This window comes from Mobula hypostoma, chromosome 10 (assembly GCF_963921235.1).
Source record: "Mobula hypostoma chromosome 10, sMobHyp1.1, whole genome shotgun sequence".
Lineage (NCBI taxonomy): Eukaryota > Metazoa > Chordata > Chondrichthyes > Myliobatiformes > Myliobatidae > Mobula > Mobula hypostoma.
In genome coordinates, this window is record NC_086106.1 from 133216388 (window position 1) to 133236869 (window position 20482).

Sequence of the window (20482 nt, forward strand, 5' to 3'; positions counted from 1 at the left end):
AAACGACAGATTGGTTGCGAGTTTGAGTGGGCAGGCAGCTGACATTGTGAGAGCCGTCAGGTTACGGTATCCCATAGCTAAAGTTGTTGATTACATGAAAGCACTGGAAAGTGCCTTTGGCACGACAAGAAGCCCAATGAAGCTCATGGTGGGGTTTCAGAACATGCATCAGGAGAAGGGGGAGAAGATTTCTGCTTTTATTTTTTTGGCTAGAGAGGCAGCTAAATTGCTTGAGGCACAGAGGGGCCATTCAGGCGGCTGAGGTGGATCAGTTAAGAGTGAACCAGATAGCAAAGGGCGCCCAGGACCTGATCGTTTAGGGTCTCCGACTGTCTCGTAAGATGTGTCCCTCTCCCTTGTTTGTTGAGATGATCAGAGAAGTACGAGAGGAGGAGAATGTGTCGGAGGCGCGGGAGGTCTCAGTCAGCAGGGTAAAGTCCTCAGTAGTGGTCCCCTGCGGTGAAGTGACCACGGATAGCCTGTCCCAGAGAGTGGTAGAGGAGATTGTGGCAGAGTTGAGAATTGAGATGTCTTGGCTGTTATCAGCATATGTGACCCCCCCGCCCATATGATGGAACTGATGTGGGGCGGGGGGAGACGGCGTATTCCTGAAGGCTTACTGGGACCATGCTCCAGTGTATTGCGACAGATAGAGGGTATTTACGCTAAAGCCATACTCAACACTGGGTCACAGGTCACATCGTTTTACAGCCAGTATCTGACGCATTTACCCTTGACACCCTTCGGTGCACTGGAGATCTGGGGTCTCAGTGCTGGTGATTATCCATACGATGGTTATTTGTCACTGAAGTTGGAGTTCTTGGAGGCCGACGTGGGAGTGTCTGAAGTCCTTGATACATTAGTGCTGGTTTGTCCAGACCCTGTTGAGAAGGGCAGCGTTTCAATTCTGATGGGGACCAACACCCCTCTGTGAGGCGGTTCATGGGGGCCTGCAAGGAGAAGGCTGGCGAGAGCTTTCTGTGAACATTATCTGTGCACCTGGTGTTTCGAGCGGCTTTTGAGGAAGCTCATGGCTGCATTAGGCCGGATATCGAACTTAGACGAGTGACTGTGTGGTTCACCCAGTCGAAGCCAATGGTAGTACGGCCCGGGGAAGTAGCGAGACAGATGGGGACCCCCAAATTTCCTGGAGTGCCTGAGGGTGAAGCTCTCTTAGTGGACGTTCCGGAAGACCATGAGGTGGAGTCGGGATTTCTGGCTGGGGTACTGGTGAGACCCGAACAGCTGTACAGGCGAACAGGATGGCAGTGATTGTCAGGAACACTACGAAGCGAGAGGTCACCTTTAAGCAGGGGATGCCGCTGGTGGATCTGCTCCTGGTGACAGTAATGTCTAGTGTCCCTGTGAGACAAGCTGGGGAGAAACTATTGGGAAAAGGGGGGAAAGGTGACCGCTGAGTCATTCAACCAGGGATTACCCAGTTCCTGTGGGTTGGAAGAGGAGGTTGGTAGAGAAGATATTGACGCTGGGAGGTGTCTTTTCCATTGACGAGTTTGAGTGGGTTGTTCCTAGAGCACTTGTCACACTGCCCGGGTGACAGAGGACACCCTGATTAGATTAGATTATGAGGACACAGTCCTCTTTTATTGTCACTTAGTAATGCGTGCATTAAGAAATGATACAATGTTCCTCTGGTGTGATATCACAGAAACACAAGACAGACCAAGACTGAAAATCTGACAAAACCCACATAATTATAACATAATTACAACAGTGCAAGCAATACCATAACTTGATGAAGAACAGGCCATGGGCATGGTAAAAAAGTTCAAAGTCTCTCGAAGTCCCACATCTCACGCAGACAGGAGAAGGAAGAAAACGCTCCCTACCATGCCCCACCACAGTCCAACTCTGAGTCATCCGAAAACTTCGAGCCTCCAACCAGCCTTCCGACACCGAGCACCAAGCACCATCTCTGCCGAACGCTTCGACCCCAGCCCCGGCTGCCAGCAGCAGGCAAAGCCGAGGATTTTGGGGCCTTCCCTCCGGAGATTCTTGATCGCACAGTAGCAGCGGCAGCGAACCGGGCATTTCAGAAATTTCTTCAGATGTTCCTCCGTGTTTCTCCATCAAATCAGAATTGTGCACGGCATCCTTTAATACTTTATTGTCGCCAAACAATTGGTACTAGAACGTACAATCATCACAGCGATATTTGATTCTGCGCTTCACACTCCCTGGATTACAAATATTAAATATTAAAACTAGTTAACATTAGTAAATATTAAAAATTTAAATTTTAAATCATAAATAGAAAATAGAAAAATGGGAAGTAAGATAATGCAAAAAAACAGAGGCAGGTCCAGATATTTGGAGGGTACGGCCCAGATCCGGGTCAGGATCCGTTCAGCAGTCTTATCACAGTTGGAAAGAAGCTGTTCCCAAATCTGGCCGTCTGAGTCTTCAAGCTCCTGAACCTTCTCCCAGGGCGAAGAGGGATGAAAAGTGTATTGGCTGGGTGGGTCGTGTCCTTGATTATCCTGGCAGCACTGTTCTGACAGTGCGCGGTGTAAAGTGAGTCCACGGACAGAAGATTGGTTTGTGTGATGTGCTGGGCCATGTTCACGATCTTCTGCAGTTTCTTCTGGACTTGGACAGGACAACTTCCATACCAGGTTGTGATGTACCCTAGAAGAATGCTTTCTACAGTGCATCTATAAAAATTAGTGAGGGTTTTAGGGGACAGGCCAAATTTCTTTAGTTTTCTCAGGAAGTAAAGGCACTGGTGGGCCTTCTTGGCAGTGAACTCTGCTTGGTTGGACCAAGTCAGGTCATTTGTGATATTGACCCCAAGGAATTTAAAGCATCTTTACCTGTTCCACTTGCACACCACTGATGTAAATGGGGTCGTGCGGCCTGCTACTCCTTCTGAAGTCAACAACCAATTCCTTCATCTTGCTGACATTGAGGGATAGGTTATTGTCTTCGCACCATGCCACCAGGTTCTTAATTTCCTCTCTTACAAATATGATAGCATTTCACTGGCCATCTTGTCCTCCCGCCTCCTCAGAGACATCATGGTAACTGGCCCCTGCAGAGGTGGAAAATGTTCGGCAGCATTTGCATAAGTTGAAGGAAGCTGAGATCATTACCTAGTCCAGAAACCCCTATGCATCCTCAATAGTAGTGGCCAGGAAGGAGAACGTGAAGGTACGGATGTGTGTGGATTATAGGACTCTGAACAGGCGCACCATCCCTGACTAGTATACGGTCTCGAGGATTGAAGACACGCTGGCCTGTCTGAGTGGTGCAAAGTAGTTCAGTGTGCTGGACTTGACGAGTGCATATTACCAGATCCCCATGAGTGAGGCTGATGAAGAGAAGATGGCATTTGTATGTCCCCTGGAATTCTTCCAGTTCGAAAGGATGCCCCAGTGCATATCGAGAACCCCTGCAACCTTCCAGCGGGCCATGGAGAAGACGATGGGGATATGAACTTGAGGTATTGATGTACCTTGATGACTTCATAGTACGTGGGTCTACCTTGGAAGAACATAAAGTGAGGCCACTGAAGGTGCTGGGTCACCTGAAAGCTGAAGGGTTAAAACTTTCCCTGGAAAGTGCCTGGACAAGACGTCTGTCAGCTATGTTGGGCATCCACCCAAACAAGATTTCTCAAGTTTGGCCAGGCCGAAGGCTGTATCCCGCTAGATTAAGCCACTAGCCGAACCTAAGAGTTACATGCGAATTTGATCAGTGGATTGGAGCTGTGTGTGGCAGCACAGTCATTGGTGTAAAGGGTGAAGAGAAGGGGACTCAGGACACAGCTTTGAGGGGCACCTGTGTTGAGGGTCAGGGGCAGAGGTGAGGGATCCCATCCTTACTATCTGATGGCGATCTGATAGGAAGTCTAGCTGCACAAGGTGGAGAGCAGGTCAAGGTCTCTGAGCTTCTTGTCAAGGCTGGAGGGAATTATGGTGTTGAATCCTGAAGCGTAGTCCGGGAACAGCATTCTAACGTATGCATCCGTCTCCTCCAGGTGAGTGAGGGCCGTGTGCAGTGCTGTGGCTATGTCATCATCTGTCGATCGGTTGTGTCAGTAGGCAAATCATAGGGGGTCTAGTGTGGGCGGTAGCATGCTGAAGATGTAGCCTTTAACCAGCCTCTCAAAGCGTTTGCTTATAATTGAGGTGAGTGAGACAGGGCGCCAATGGTTCAGGCATGCTAACTGGGTTTTCTTGGGTACAAGGACAATGATGGATGATTTGAAACAGGAGAGCACTACACACTGGGGGAAAGAGAGATTAAAAATGTCCATAAACACTCCAGCCAGCTGTTCCCCACACACTTTGAGGACCCACCCTGCTGCCTTGTGACTGTTGACACGTTGGAATGTTCTACATACCTCAGCCTTGGAGGTGACCAGGGAGTAGGTCTCGTCCGCAGCTCTCTTCGGGGAGAGTCTATTGAGCTGAGAGTGAGCAGCTCTACAATCCAAACTTCTGTGCCACACTTTCACCCTTGACTGCCAATCAGCCCAAATGTATCATGAGCAAAGTCTCCAACTGACAAAACTCTTCATCTCTCACCACTGGTGCTGCCTAACCTGCTAAGTATTCAATGATTCCTGATTCAATGCAATGTCTCTTTCAGGTGGATGAGTAAATTCCTTAGACTTCATGGCAGAGCCAAAACTTTGCCCAAAAGTCACATCAAGTGGTAGGTCAAATATGATGACAGAATATAACATTAATGTTAAGACTCTTGGCTGTCTGGAAGATCAGAGGGATCTTGGGGTTCAAGTCCATAGGACACTCAAAATGGCTGTGCAGGTTGACTCTGTGGTTAAGAAGGCATACAGTGCATTGGCCTTCATCAATGATGGAATTGAATTTAGGAGCCGAGAGGTAATGTTGCAGCTATGTAGGACCCTGGTCAGACCCCACTTGGAGTACTGTGCTCAGTTCTGGTCACCTCACTACAGGAAGGATTTGGAAACCATAGAAAGGGTGCAGGGGAGATTTACAAGGATGTTGCCTGGATTGGGGAGCATGCCTTATGAAAACAGGTTGAGTGAACTCAGCTTTTCCTCCTTGAAGTGATGGAGGATGAGAGGTGACCTGATAGAGGTATATAAGATGATGAGAGGCATTGATCGTGTGGATAGTCAGAGGCTTTTTCCCAGGGCTGAAATGGTTGCCACAAGAGGACACAGTTTTAAGGTGCTGGGGAGTAGGTACAGAGGAGATGTCAGGGGTAAGTTTTTTACGCCGAGAGTGGTGAGTGCGTGGAATGGGCTGCCGGCAACGGTGGTGGAGGTGGATACATAGAAACATAGAAACATAGAAAATAGGTGCAGGAGTAGGCCATTCGGCCCTTTGAGCCTGCACCGCCATTTATTATGATCATGGCTGATCATCCAACTCAGAACCCAGCCTTCCCTCCATACCCCCTGACCCCTGTAGCCACAAGGGCCATATCTAACTTCCTTTTAAACATAGCTAATGAACTGGCCTCAACAGTTTGCTGTGGCAGAGAATTCCACAGATTCACCACTCTCTGTGTGAAGAAGTTCTTCCTAACCTCGGTCCTAAAAGGCTTCCCCTCTATCCTCAAACTGTGACCCCTCGTTCTAGACCTCCCCAACATCGGGAACAATCTTCCTGCATCTAGCCTGTCCAATCCCTTTAGGATCTTATACGTTTCAATCAGATCCCCCCTCAATCTTCTAAATTCCAACGAGTACAAGCCCAGTTCATCCAGTCTTTCTTCATATGAAAGACCTGCCATCCCAGGAATCAATCTGGTGAACCTTCTTTGTACTCCCTCTATGGCAAAGATGTCTTTCCTCAGATTAGGGGACCAAAACTGCACACAATACTCCAGGTGTGGTCTCACCAAGGCCTTGTACAACTGCAGTAGTACCTCCCTGCTCCTGTACTCGAATCCTCTCGCTATAAATGCCAGCATACCGTTCGCCTTTTTCACCGCCTGCTGTACCTGCATGCCCACTTTCAATGACTGGTGTATAATGACACCCAGGTCTCGTTGCACCTCCCCTTTTCCTAATCGGCCACCATTCAGATAATAATCTGTTTTCCTATTTTTGCCACCAAAGTGGATAACTTCACATTTATCCACATTAAATTGCATCTGCCATGAGTTTGCCCACTCACCCAACCTATCCAAGTCACCCTGCATCCTCTTAGCATCCTCCTCACTGCTAACACTGCCACCCAGCTTCGTGTCATCCGCAAACTTGGAGATGCTGCATTTAATTCCCTCATCCAAGTCATTAATATATATTGTAAACAACTGGGGTCCCAGCACTGAGCCTTGCGGTACCCCACTAGTCACCGCCTGCCATTCTGAAAAGGTCCCGTTTATTCCCACTCTTTGCTTCCTGTCTGCTAACCAATTCTCCACCCACACCAATAGCTTACCCCCAATACCGTGTGCTTTAAGTTTGCACACTAATCTCCTGTGTGGGACCTTGTCAAAAGCCTTTTGAAAATCCAAATATACCACATCCACTGGTTCTCCCCTATCCACTCTACTAGTTACATCCTCAAAAAATTCTATGAGATTCGTCAGACATGATTTTCCTTTCACAAATCCATGCTGACTTTGTCCGATCATTTCACCGCTTTCCAAATGTGCTGTTATCACATCCTTGATAACTGACTCCAGCAGTTTCCCCACCACCGACGTTAGGCTAACCGGCCTATAATTCCCCGGTTTCTCTCTCCCTCCTTTTTTAAAAAGTGGGGTTACATTAGCCACCCTCCAATCCTCAGGAACTAGTCCAGAATCTAACGAGTTTTGAAAAATTATCACTAATGCATCCACTATTTCTTGGGCCACTTCCTTAAGCACTCTGGGATGCAGACCATCTGGCCCTGGGGATTTATCTGCCTTCAATCCCTTCAATTTACCTAACACCACTTCCCTACTAACATGTATTTCGCTCAGTTCCTCCATCTCACTGGACCCTCTGTCCCTTACTATTTCTGGAAGATTATTTATGTCCTCCTTAGTGAAGACAGAACCAAAGTAATTATTCAATTGGTCTGCCATGTCCTTGCTCCCCATAATCAATTCACCTGTTTCTGTTTGCAGGGGACCTACATTTGTTCTCCATGTTAATGAAGAATTCCACCATATTATGGTCACTCTTACCCAAGGGGCCTCTCACGACAAGATCGCTAATTAACCCTTCCTCATTGCTCAAAACCCAGTCCAGAATAGCCTGCTCTCTAGTCGGTTCCTCGACATGTTGGTTCAAAAAACCATCCCGCATACATTCCAAGAAATCCTCTTCCTCAGCACCTTTACCAATTTGGTACACCCAGTCTACATGTAGATTGAAGTCACCCATTATAACTGCTGTTCCTTTATTGCACACATTTCTAATTTCCTGTTTAATACCATCTCCGACCTCACTACTACTGTTAGGTGGCCTGTACACAACTCCCACCAGCGTCTTCTGCCCCTTAGTGTTACGCAGCTCTACCCATATCGATTCCACATCTTCCCGGCTTATGTCCTTTAGGGTCTTTTAAGAGACTTCTGGATGGGTACATGGAGCTTAGAAAAATATAGGGCTATGGGTAAGCCTGGTAATTTCTAAGGTAGGGACATGTTCAGCACAACTTTGTAGGCCGAAGGGCCTGTATTGTGCTGTAGGTTTTCTATGTTTCTGTGTAATCTGCACCTGAGAGATCTGGAGCCACAGAAGTGTGTGATAACTAATAGATCAGTGACCTATTCAAACCATTATCTCATTAAACCAATGACCTCAATCATCCAATGATGTCACCAAACCAGTGACACCTTCATACCAAAGACCTCACCAGTGCAGTGACCTCAATGAACCATTTACACTCACTAGACAAGTGACATCAGTGACATCACAAAACCAAAAACTCTGATAAACCATTGACCCCCAGACCAGTATCCTCAGCGAATCAGCGATTTCATCTAACTACCGAATTAATTGGACTAGTGACCCTATCAGACCAGTGACCTCAGCAGACCAGCAAACTCAGAGAATCCGGGGCCTCGATGAACAAGTGATCTTAGTGATCTCACCAAGCCAGTGCCCTTAGTGACCTCCGTGATCCAGTGAGGTGTTTTGCAACAATGGGTGACTTCAATCTACATGTAGACTGGGTGAACCAAATTGGTAAAGGTGCTGAGGAAGAGGATTTCTTGGAATGTATGTGGGATGGTTTTTTGAACCAACATGTCGAGGAACCAACTAGAGAGCAGGCTATTCTGGACTGGGTTTTGAGCAATGAGGAAGGGTTAATTAGCGATCTTGTCGTGAGAGGTCCCTTGGGTAAGAGTGACCATAATATGGGGAATTCTTCATTAAGATGGAGAGTGACATAGTTAATTCAGAAACAAAGGTTCTGAACTTAAAGAGGGGTAACTTTGAAGGTATGAGACGTGAATTAGCTAAGATAGACTGGCAAATGACACTTAAAGGATTGATGCAACATACATCAAAGTTGCTGGTGAACGCAGCAGGCCAGGCAGCATCTATAGGAAGAGGCGCAGTCGACGTTTCAGGCCGAGACCCTTCGTCAGGACTAACTGAAGGAAGAGTGAGTAAGGGATTTGCAGGATTGATGGTGGATATGCAATGGCAAGCATTTAAAGGTTGCATGGATGAACTACAACAATTGTTCATCCCAGTTTGGCAAAAGAATAAATCAAGGAAGGTAGTGCACCCGTGGCTGACAAGAGAAATTAGGGATAGTGTCAATTCCAAAGAAGTAGCATACAAATTAGCCAGAGAAAGTGGCTCACCTGAGGACTGGGAGAAATTCAGAGTTCAGCAGAGGAGGACAAAGGGCTTAATTAGGAAAGGGAAAAAAGATTGAGAGAAAACTGGCAGGGAACATAAAAGCGGACTGTAAAAGCTTTTATAGATATGTAAAAAGGAAAAGACTGGTAAAGACAAATGTAGGTCCCCTGCAGACAGAAACAGGTGAATTGATTATGGGGAGCAAGGACATGGCAGACCAATTGAATAATTACTTTGGTTCTGTCTTCACTAAGGAGGACATAAATAATCTTCCAGAAATAGTAAGGGACAGAGGGTCCAGTGAGATGGAGGAACTGAGTGAAATACATGTTAGTAGGGAAGTGGTGTTAGGTAAATTGAAGGGATTGAAGGCAGATAAATCCCCAGGGCCAGATGGTCTGCATCCTAGAGTGCTTAAGGAAGTAGCCCAAGAAATAGTGGATGCATTAGTGATAATTTTTCAAAACTCGTTAGATTCTGGACTAGTTCCTGAGGATTGGAGGGTGGCTAATGTAACCCCACTTTTTAAAAGAGGGAGAGAGAAACCGGGGAATTATAGGCCGGTTAGCCTAACGTCGATGGTGGGGAAACTGCTGGAGTCAGTTATCAAGGATGTGATAACAGCACATTTGGAAAGCGGTGAAATGATCGGACAAAGTCAGCATGGATTTCTGAAAGGAAAATCATGTCTGACGAATCTCATAGAATTTTTTGAGGATGTAACTAGTAGAGTGGATAGGGGAGAACCAGTGGATGTGGTATATTTGGATTTTCAAAAGGCTTTTGACAAGGTCCCACACAGGAGATTAGTGTGCAAACTTAAAGCACACGGTATTAGGGGTAAGGTATTGGTGTGGGTGGAGAATTGGTTAGCAGACAGGAAGCAAAGAGTGGGAATAAACGGGACCTTTTCAGAATGGCAGGCGGTAACTAGTGGGGTACCGCAAGGCTCAGTGCTGGGACCCCAGTTGTTTACAATATATATTAATGACTTGGATGAGGGAATTAAATGCAGCATCTCCAAGTTTGCGAATGACACGAAGCTGGGTGGCAGTGTTAGCAGTGAGGAGGATGCTAAGAGGATGCAGGGTGACTTGGATAGGTTGGGTGAGTGGGCAAACTCATGGCAGATGCAATTTAATGTGGATAAATGTGAAGTTATCCACTTTGGTGGCAAAAATAGGAAAACATATTATTATCTGACTGGTGGCCGATTAGGAAAAGGGGAGGTGCAACGAGACCTGGGTGTCATTATACACCAGTCATTGAAAGTGGGCATGCAGGTACAGCAGGCGGTGAAAAAGGCGAATGGTATGCTGGCATTTATAGTGAGAGGATTCGAGTACAGGAGCAGGGAGGTACTACTGCAGTTGTACAAGGCCTTGGTGAGACCACACCTGGAGTATTGTGTGCAGTTTTGGTCCCCTAATCTGAGGAAAGACATCTTTGCCATAGAGGGAGTACAAAGAAGGTTCACCAGATTGATTCCTGGGATGGCAGGTCTTTCATATGAAGACCTGGATGAACTGGGCTTGTACTCGTTGGAATTTAGAAGATTGAGGGGGGATCTGATTGAAACGTATAAGATCCTAAAGGGATTGGACAGGCTAGATGCGGGAAGATTGTTCCCGATGTTGGGGAGGTCCAGAACGAGGGGTCACAGTTTGAGGATAGAGGGGAAGCCTTTTAGGACCGAGATTAGGAAAAACTTCTTCACACAGAGAGTGGTGAATCTGTGGAATTCTCTGCCACAGCAAACTGTTGAGGCCAGTTCATTGGCTATGTTTAAGAGGGAGTTAGATATGGCCCTTGTGGCTGCAGGGGTCAGGGGGTATGGAGGGAAGGCTGGGGCGGGGTTCTGAGTTGGATGATCAGCCATGATCATAATAAATGGCGGTGCAGGCTCGAAGGGCCGAATGGCCTACTCCTGCACCTATTTTCTATGTTTCTATCTCAATGGTTCTGATAGATGGTCATTTCTATTCCAGATCTCTGCCATGAATTTGCAGACTGACTGATTTAAGTTTGGACATGGGAATGTTGTCATGAGCTAGTGCTCACAGTCACTTACTGTCACCACTGCACACTAGACTCAGTGTCTACTTTACCTCCTGTACCTAATATAAGTGGCCACGGAGTGTATGTCCGTAGTCGTCTTCTGCTGCTGTAGCACAGCCTCTTCAAGATTCGATGTGCTGTGGGTTCAGAGATGCTGTTCTGCACACCACTGTCGTAACGTGTGGTTATTTGACTTGCTGTCAGCGTGAACTAGCCTGGCCGTTCTCCTTTGACCTTTCTCATTAACAAGGTGCTTTCATCCACAGAACTGCCACTGAATGCATGTTTTTTGTTGTTTTTCACACTATTCTCTGTAAACGCTGGAGATTGTTGTGCATGAAAATCCCAGGAGAGCAGCAGTCTGAGATAATCAAGCTACCCCATCTGACACCAAAAATTATTCCACAGTCAAAGTCACTTAGATCACATTTTTTCCCATTCTGATGTTTATTCTGAACAACAACTGAACCTCTTGACCATGTCTGCATGCTTTTATACACTGTGTTGCTGCCACCTGATTAGCTGCTTAGATATTTGAAATAGTGAACAGTGTACAGGTGTACCTAATAAAGTGACCACTGACTGTACATTTGCCATTTTCAATATGAACCAGGACACCGCGTGTATGTTCACACGTGTAAAACCAGACCCATCTGGAGTCACGGTCATTGATTTACTTAGCAACAGAGGATGGACATGTCTGAGACATTTGTTCTTTTATAGGTTCAGGACCATCACTGAGTTGTACAACACAGAAACAGGCCACTCAGCCCTTTGTACGCATGCTAGTTCCTTGCTGCAGACTTTGCATTACCCCTTATAAGTTCTCACAACTCTGAAAACTTCACATTCTTAAAAAATTCCTTTCAGAAAGTTCTGTCAAAAGCACCTGCTACCATCCCAGGCAGTACTTTTCAGATCCACTGTCAAAGTAAATTTATTATCAAAGTATATATGTCACTATATACTACCCTGATATTCATTTTCTTGCAGGCATTCACAGTAGAACAAAAAAAACACAAAGTCTGACAAGAGACTAATGGGCAATTGAAGACAAACTGTGCAAATGAAAATAATAATAATAAATACTGAGAACATCAGTTGTTGAGTCCTGGAAAGTGAGTTTACGGGTTGTGCTATCAGTTCAGTATTATGATGAGAGAAGTTACCCACAGTGGTTCAAGGGGCTGATGGTTGAGGGGTAATAACTGTTCACGAACCTGGTGGCGTGAATCCTGAGGCTCCTGTACCTCCCTCCTGCTGGCAGCAGTGAGGAGAGAGCATACAAGGATGGTGGGGTCCTTGATCATGGACATTGATTTCTTGTGGCAGCACACCTTGTAGATGTGGCCAGTGGTGGGGAGGACTTTTCTCATGATGGATTGGGCAGTACCCACCACTTTTTATTTACTGATTTATTGAGATACAGTCTGAAGTAGGCCCATCCAGCCCTTCAGGCCACGCTGCCCAGAATTTTTGTGATCTTTTCCGTTCTAGATGATGATGCAACCAGTCAGGATACTCTCCACTGTGTGTCAATAGATTATGTACAGATTACAGCAACACACTGTGGAAACCATTCCCTTTCTCTCCCTTCTGGATCATTTGCCAGTGCGCGCCCCCCCCCCCGCCACATCACTGGGACCTGTTTCTCATTATCTCCTCAGTCAAAAGGCTCTCGGATTGTACGTCTCCCCGAACCCTGTCTGAAGTCGAGATATTATTGTAAATGCTCAGTGCTGTCAAGTGAAGTTCTTCCCATGTCGTTATAACAGAGGCAATTAAAGACGGGTTTAATCTCACAGCTCTCCTATTGTTACCATCTCGTTCCTCTGATTTATTCTCTGATGTTTGTGCAACATATTAATAGAATGCCTTCATGTTTTGCTCATTATAATGCCGAGTCTATTCTTTCCACGTGCTCTCTGTTTCTATGGCAATATTATTTTGATATGTTCTGTATTTGCTCTCCCATCTTTGTACCTATTATGATCTGTCACCAGTTACTTGGTCTCTATTATTCCCTGGAGAACTCAGTGTCAAATCATCTTGTTTTGCTCCTGAGGTAATTTTGAGTTTGATGGGACAATCCAGTGCCTGATTTGATTGGGCATTTATATCTCTGCTTTATAGAAAGAACATCTTTTAAAAAAAAAAGGAAAGATGGTTAGGGAGAGATATTGAGAGACAACAAGAAACAGAAGGAGAAAGACAGTGAGCGGAAGAAGAAAGATTAAAAGAAACAAGAATTTCTATGAGGTATCAGAATTTTACAATCACCTGGTATCTGATTATCCATTTGACTAGATTCCAATTTATTTATTACATGCCCATCGAAACATAGAGCGTTATTTGCATTAACAACCAACACAACTACAGATGTGCTGGAGCCAGCACATCCTTGTCACTTTTTGAACTTCTAAAATCACTGCTGTAATGTGGGAAATAATACACACACTCACACTCATTCACACACACACTCACACACACATTCACACACACACTCACACTCACACACACACACTCACATTCACACACACTCACATTCACACACACACTCACATTCACACACACACAAACACAGGCACGCACACACACAGACACAAACACACACACACACAAACACAGGCACGCACACACACACACAACCACAGGCACACACACACATTCACAAACACACACACACACATTCACAAACACACACACACACACACAGACACACACGCGCGCGCATTCACAAACACACACATTCACAAACACACACACACGCATTCACAAACACACACACACACGCATTCACCAACACACACACACGCATTCACCAACACACACACACGCATTCTCAAACACAAACACAGACACACACACGCATTCTCAAACACACACACACACGCGCATTCACACACACACGCGCATTCACACACACACGCGCATTCACACACACACGCGCATTCACACACACACGCACATTCACACACACACGCGCATTCACAAACACACACACATGCATTCACAAACACAGACACACACACGCATTCACAGACACACACGCGTGCATTCACTGACACACACACACGTCCATTCACAAACAGAGACACACACACGCATTCACACACACGCATTCACACAGACACACACACACAGACACGCATTCACACACACACACACACACGCATTCACACACACACACGCATTCACAAACACAGACACACACGCATTCACAAACACAGACACACACACGCATACACAAACACACACACACGCATTCACACACACACACACACACGCATTCACACACACACATACACACACACACATTCACAAACACAGACACACACACACGCATTCACAAACACACACACATTCACAAACACACACACACGCATTCACAAACACACACACACGCATTCACAAACACAGACACACATGCATTCACACACACACACGCATTCACACACACACGCATTCACACACACACGCATTCACAAACACGCGCATTCAGAAACACGCACGCGCATTCACAAACACAGACACACACGCACACGCATTCACAAACACAGACACACACGCACACGCATTCACAAACACCCACACGCATTCACAAACACACACACACACACAGACACACACACACGCATTCACAAACACACACACACAAGCATTCTCAAACACAGACACACACACACGCTTTCACAAACACACACGCATTCACGAACACACACACACACACGCATTCACAAACACAGACACACACACACGCATTCACAAACACACACACGCATTCACACACACATGCTTTCACAAACACACACGCGCATTCAGAAACACACGCATGCGCATTCACAAACACACACGCATTCACAAACACAGACACACACGCACACGCATTCACAAACACCCACACGCATTCACAAACACCCACACGCATTCACAAACACACACACGCATTCACAAACACAGACACACCGCATTCACACACACACACGCATTCTCAAACACAGACACACACACGCATTCACAAACACACACGCATTCACAAACACACAAACACACACGCGCGCATTCACAAACACACACACACACACACGCATTCACAAACACACACACACGCACGCATTCACAAACACACACACGCACGCATTCACAAACACACACACACACGCACGCATTCACAAACACACACACACGCACGCACGCATTCACAAACACACACGCGCACGCATTCACAAACACACACACGCGCACGCATTCACAAACACACACACACACGCGCACGCATTCACACACACGCGCACGCATTCACAAACACACACACGCACGCATTAACAAACACACACACGCACGCATTCACAAACACACACACACACGCATTCACAAGCTCACACACACACGCATTCACAAGCTCACACACGCACGCATTCACAAACACACACACACACGCACGCATTCACAAACAAACACACACACACGCACGCATTCACAAACACACACACACGCACGCATTCACAAACACACACACACACACACGCACGCATTCACAAACACACACGCACGCATTCACAAACACACACACACACACGCACGCATTCACAAACACACACGCATTCACAAACACACACACACACATGCATTCACAAACACAGACACACACGCATTCACCAACACACACACGTATTCACAAACACAGACACACACGCACACGCATTCACAAACACCCACACGCATTCACAAACACAGACACAGACACACGCATTTACAAACACACACACATGCATTCTCAAACACAGACACACACACGCATTCACAAACACACACGCATTCACAAACACGCGCATTCACAAACACAGACACACACACACGCATTCACAAACACACACGCATTCACAAACACACACACATTCACGAACACACACACACGCATTCACACACACACGCGCATTCACAAACACACACACACACGCATTCACAAACACACACACGCATTCACAAACAGACACACACACACACGCATTCACAAACACACGCACACGCATTCACAAACACACACACGCATTCACAAACAGACACACACACGCATTCACAAACACACACACACACGCATTCAAAAACACAGACACACACACACGCATTCACAAACACACACACATTCACGAACACACACACGCATTCACACACACACGCGCATTCACAAACACACACACACACGCATTCACAAACACACACACGCATTCTCAAACAGACACACACACACGCGCATTCACAAACACACGCACACGCATTCACAAACACACACACGCATTCACAAACACACACACACACGCATTCTCAAACACAGACACACACACACGCATTCACAAACACACACACATTCACGAACACACACACACGCATTCACACACACGCGCATTCACAAACACACACACACACGCATTCACAAACACACACACACACATGCATTCACAAACACAGACACACACGCATTCACCAACACACACACGTATTCACAAACACAGACACACACGCACACGCATTCACAAACACCCACACGCATTCACAAACACAGACACAGACACACGCATTCACAAACACACACACATGCATTCTCAAACACAGACACACACACGCATTCACAAACACACACGCATTCACAAACACGCGCATTCACAAACACACACGCGCGCATTCACAAACACAGACACACACACACGCATTCACAAACACAGACACACCGCATTCACACACACACACGCATTCACAAACACACACACTCACACGCATTCACACACACTCTCACAAACACAGACACACACACACACACACACACGCATTCACAAACACACACACACATTCTCAAACACAGACACACACACACGCATTCACACACACACATGCATTCACAAACACACACGCATTCACAAACACACACGTGCATTCACAAACACACACGCGCGCATTCACAGACACGCGCGCATTCACAAACACAGACACACACGCACACGCATTCACAAACACACACGTGCATTCACAAACACACACACGCATTCACAGATACACACACGTGCATTCACAGATACACACGCGCGCATTCACAAACGCGCGCGCATTCACAAACACACACTCACATACATGCATTCACACAGACACACACACACGCACGCATTCACAAACAACACACACACACACGCACGCATTCACAAACAACACACACACACACACGCACGCATTCACAAACACACACACACACGCACGCATTCACAAACACACACACACACGCACGCATTCACAAACACACACACACACACACACGCACGCATTCACAAACACACACACACACGCACGCATTCACAAACACACACACACACACGCACGCATTCACAAACACACACACACGCACGCATTCACAAACACACACACGCACGTATTCACAAACACACACACACGCACGCATTCACAAACACACACACACGCACGCATTCACAAACACACACACACACACACGCACGCATTCACAAACACACACACACACACACGCACACATTCACAAACACACACACGCACGTATTCACAAACACACACACACATGCACGCATTCACAAACACACACACACACGCACGCATTCACAAACACACACGCATTCACAAACACAGACACACACACACGCATTCACACACACACACGCATTCACAAACACACACACGCGCGCATTCACAGACACACACACACACGCACATTCACAGACACACACACGCGCGCATTCACAGACACGCGCGCATTCACAAATAAAGACACACGCATTCACACACACACACTCACGCATTCACAAACACACACGCACGCATTCACACTCACACACACATTCAGAACACACACACACACGCTTTCACAAACACACACGCAGTCACACACGCGCACACACACATGCATTCACAAACACAGACACACACACACATGCATTCACAAACACAGACACACATTCACAAACACACACACGCATTCACAAACACACACACGCATTCACAAACACACACACACACGCATTCACAAACACACACACACACACGCATTCACAAACACACACACACACGCATTCACAAACACACACACACACGCATTCTCAAACACAGACACACACACACGCATTCACAAACACACACACATTCACGAACACACACACACGCATTCACACACACACGCGCATTCACAAACACACACACACACGCATTCACAAACACACACACGCATTCACAAACAGACACACACACACGCGCATTCACAAACACACGCACACGCATTCACACACACACACGCATTCAGAAACACACACACACGCTTTCACAAACACACACGCAGTCACACACGCGCACACACACGCATTCACAAACACAGACACACACACATGCATTCACAAACACAGACACACATTCACAAACACACACACGCATTCACAAACACACACACGCATTCACAAACACACACACACGCATTCACAAACACACACACACGCATTCACAAACACACACACACATGCATTCACAAACACAGACACACACGCATTCACCAACACACACACGTATTCACAAACACAGACACACACGCACACGCATTCACAAACACCCACACGCATTCACAAACACAGACACACGCATTTACAAACACACACACATGCATTCTCAAACACAGACACACACACGCATTCACAAACACGCGCATTCACAAACACAGACACACACACACGCATTCACAAACACACACACATTCACGAACACACACACGCATTCACACACACACGCGCATTCACAAACACACACACACACGCATTCACAAACACACACACGCATTCACAAACAGACACACACACACACGCATTCACAAACACACGCACACGCATTCACAAACACACACACGCATTCACAAACAGACACACACACGCATTCACAAACACACACACACACGCATTCAAAAACACAGACACACACACACGCATTCACAAACACACACACATTCACGAACACACACACACGCATTCACACACACACGCATTCACAAACACACACACGCATTCACAAACAGACACACACACACGCGCATTCACAAACACACGCACACGCATTCACAAACACACACACGCATTCACAAACACACACACACACGCATTCTCAAACACAGACACACACACACGCATTCACAAACACACACACATTCATGAACACACACACACACGCATTCACACACACGCGCATTCACAAACACACACACACACGCATTCACAAACACACACACACACATGCATTCACAAACACAGACACACACGCATTCACCAACACACACACGTATTCACAAACACAGACACACACGCACACGCATTCACAAACACCCACACGCATTCACAAACACAGACACAGACACACGCATTCACAAACACACACACATGCATTCTCAAACACAGACACACACACGCATTCACAAACACACACGCATTCACAAACACGCGCATTCACAAACACACACGCGCGCATTCACAAACACAGACACACACACACACGCATTCACAAACACAGACACACCGCATTCACACACACACACGCAGTCACAAACACACACACACACGCATTCATAAACACACACACACATGCACGCATTCACAAACACACACACATGCATTCACAAACACAGACACACACACGCATTCACAAACACAGACACACACACACGCATTCACAAACACAGACACACACACACACGTATTCACAAACACAGACACACACAGACACAGACACGCACTCACAATCACAGACACACACACACGTATTCACAAACACAGACACACGCACACGCATTCACAAACACACACACACACGCATTCACAAACACACATAGGCATTCACAAACACACACACACACACACACACACACGTATTCACAAACACAGACACACACACACACGCATTCACAAACACAGACACACACACACACGTATTCACAAACACATACACACACACACACATATTCACAAACACAGACACACACAGACACAGACACGCATTCACAATCACAGACACACACACATGTATTCACAAACACAGACACACGCACACGCATTCACAAACACACACACACACACATTCACAAACACACACACATGCATTCACAAACACAGACACACACACGCATTCACAAACACAGACACACACACACGCATTCACAAACACAGACACACACACACACGTATTCACAAACACAGACACACACAGACACAGACACGCACTCACAATCACAGACACACACACACGTATTCACAAACACAGACACACGCACACGCATTCACAAACACACACACACACACATTCACAGACACACACACGCGCGCATTCACAAACACGCGCGCGCATTCACAAACACACACTCACATACATGCATTCACACAGACACACACACACGCACGCATTCACAAACAACACACACACACACACGCACGCATTCACAAACAACACACACACACACACGCACGCATTCACAAACACACACACACACACGCACGCATTCACAAACACACACACACGCACGCATTCACAAACACACACACACACGCACGCATTCACAAACACACACACGCACGCATTCACAAACACACACACACACACACGCATTCA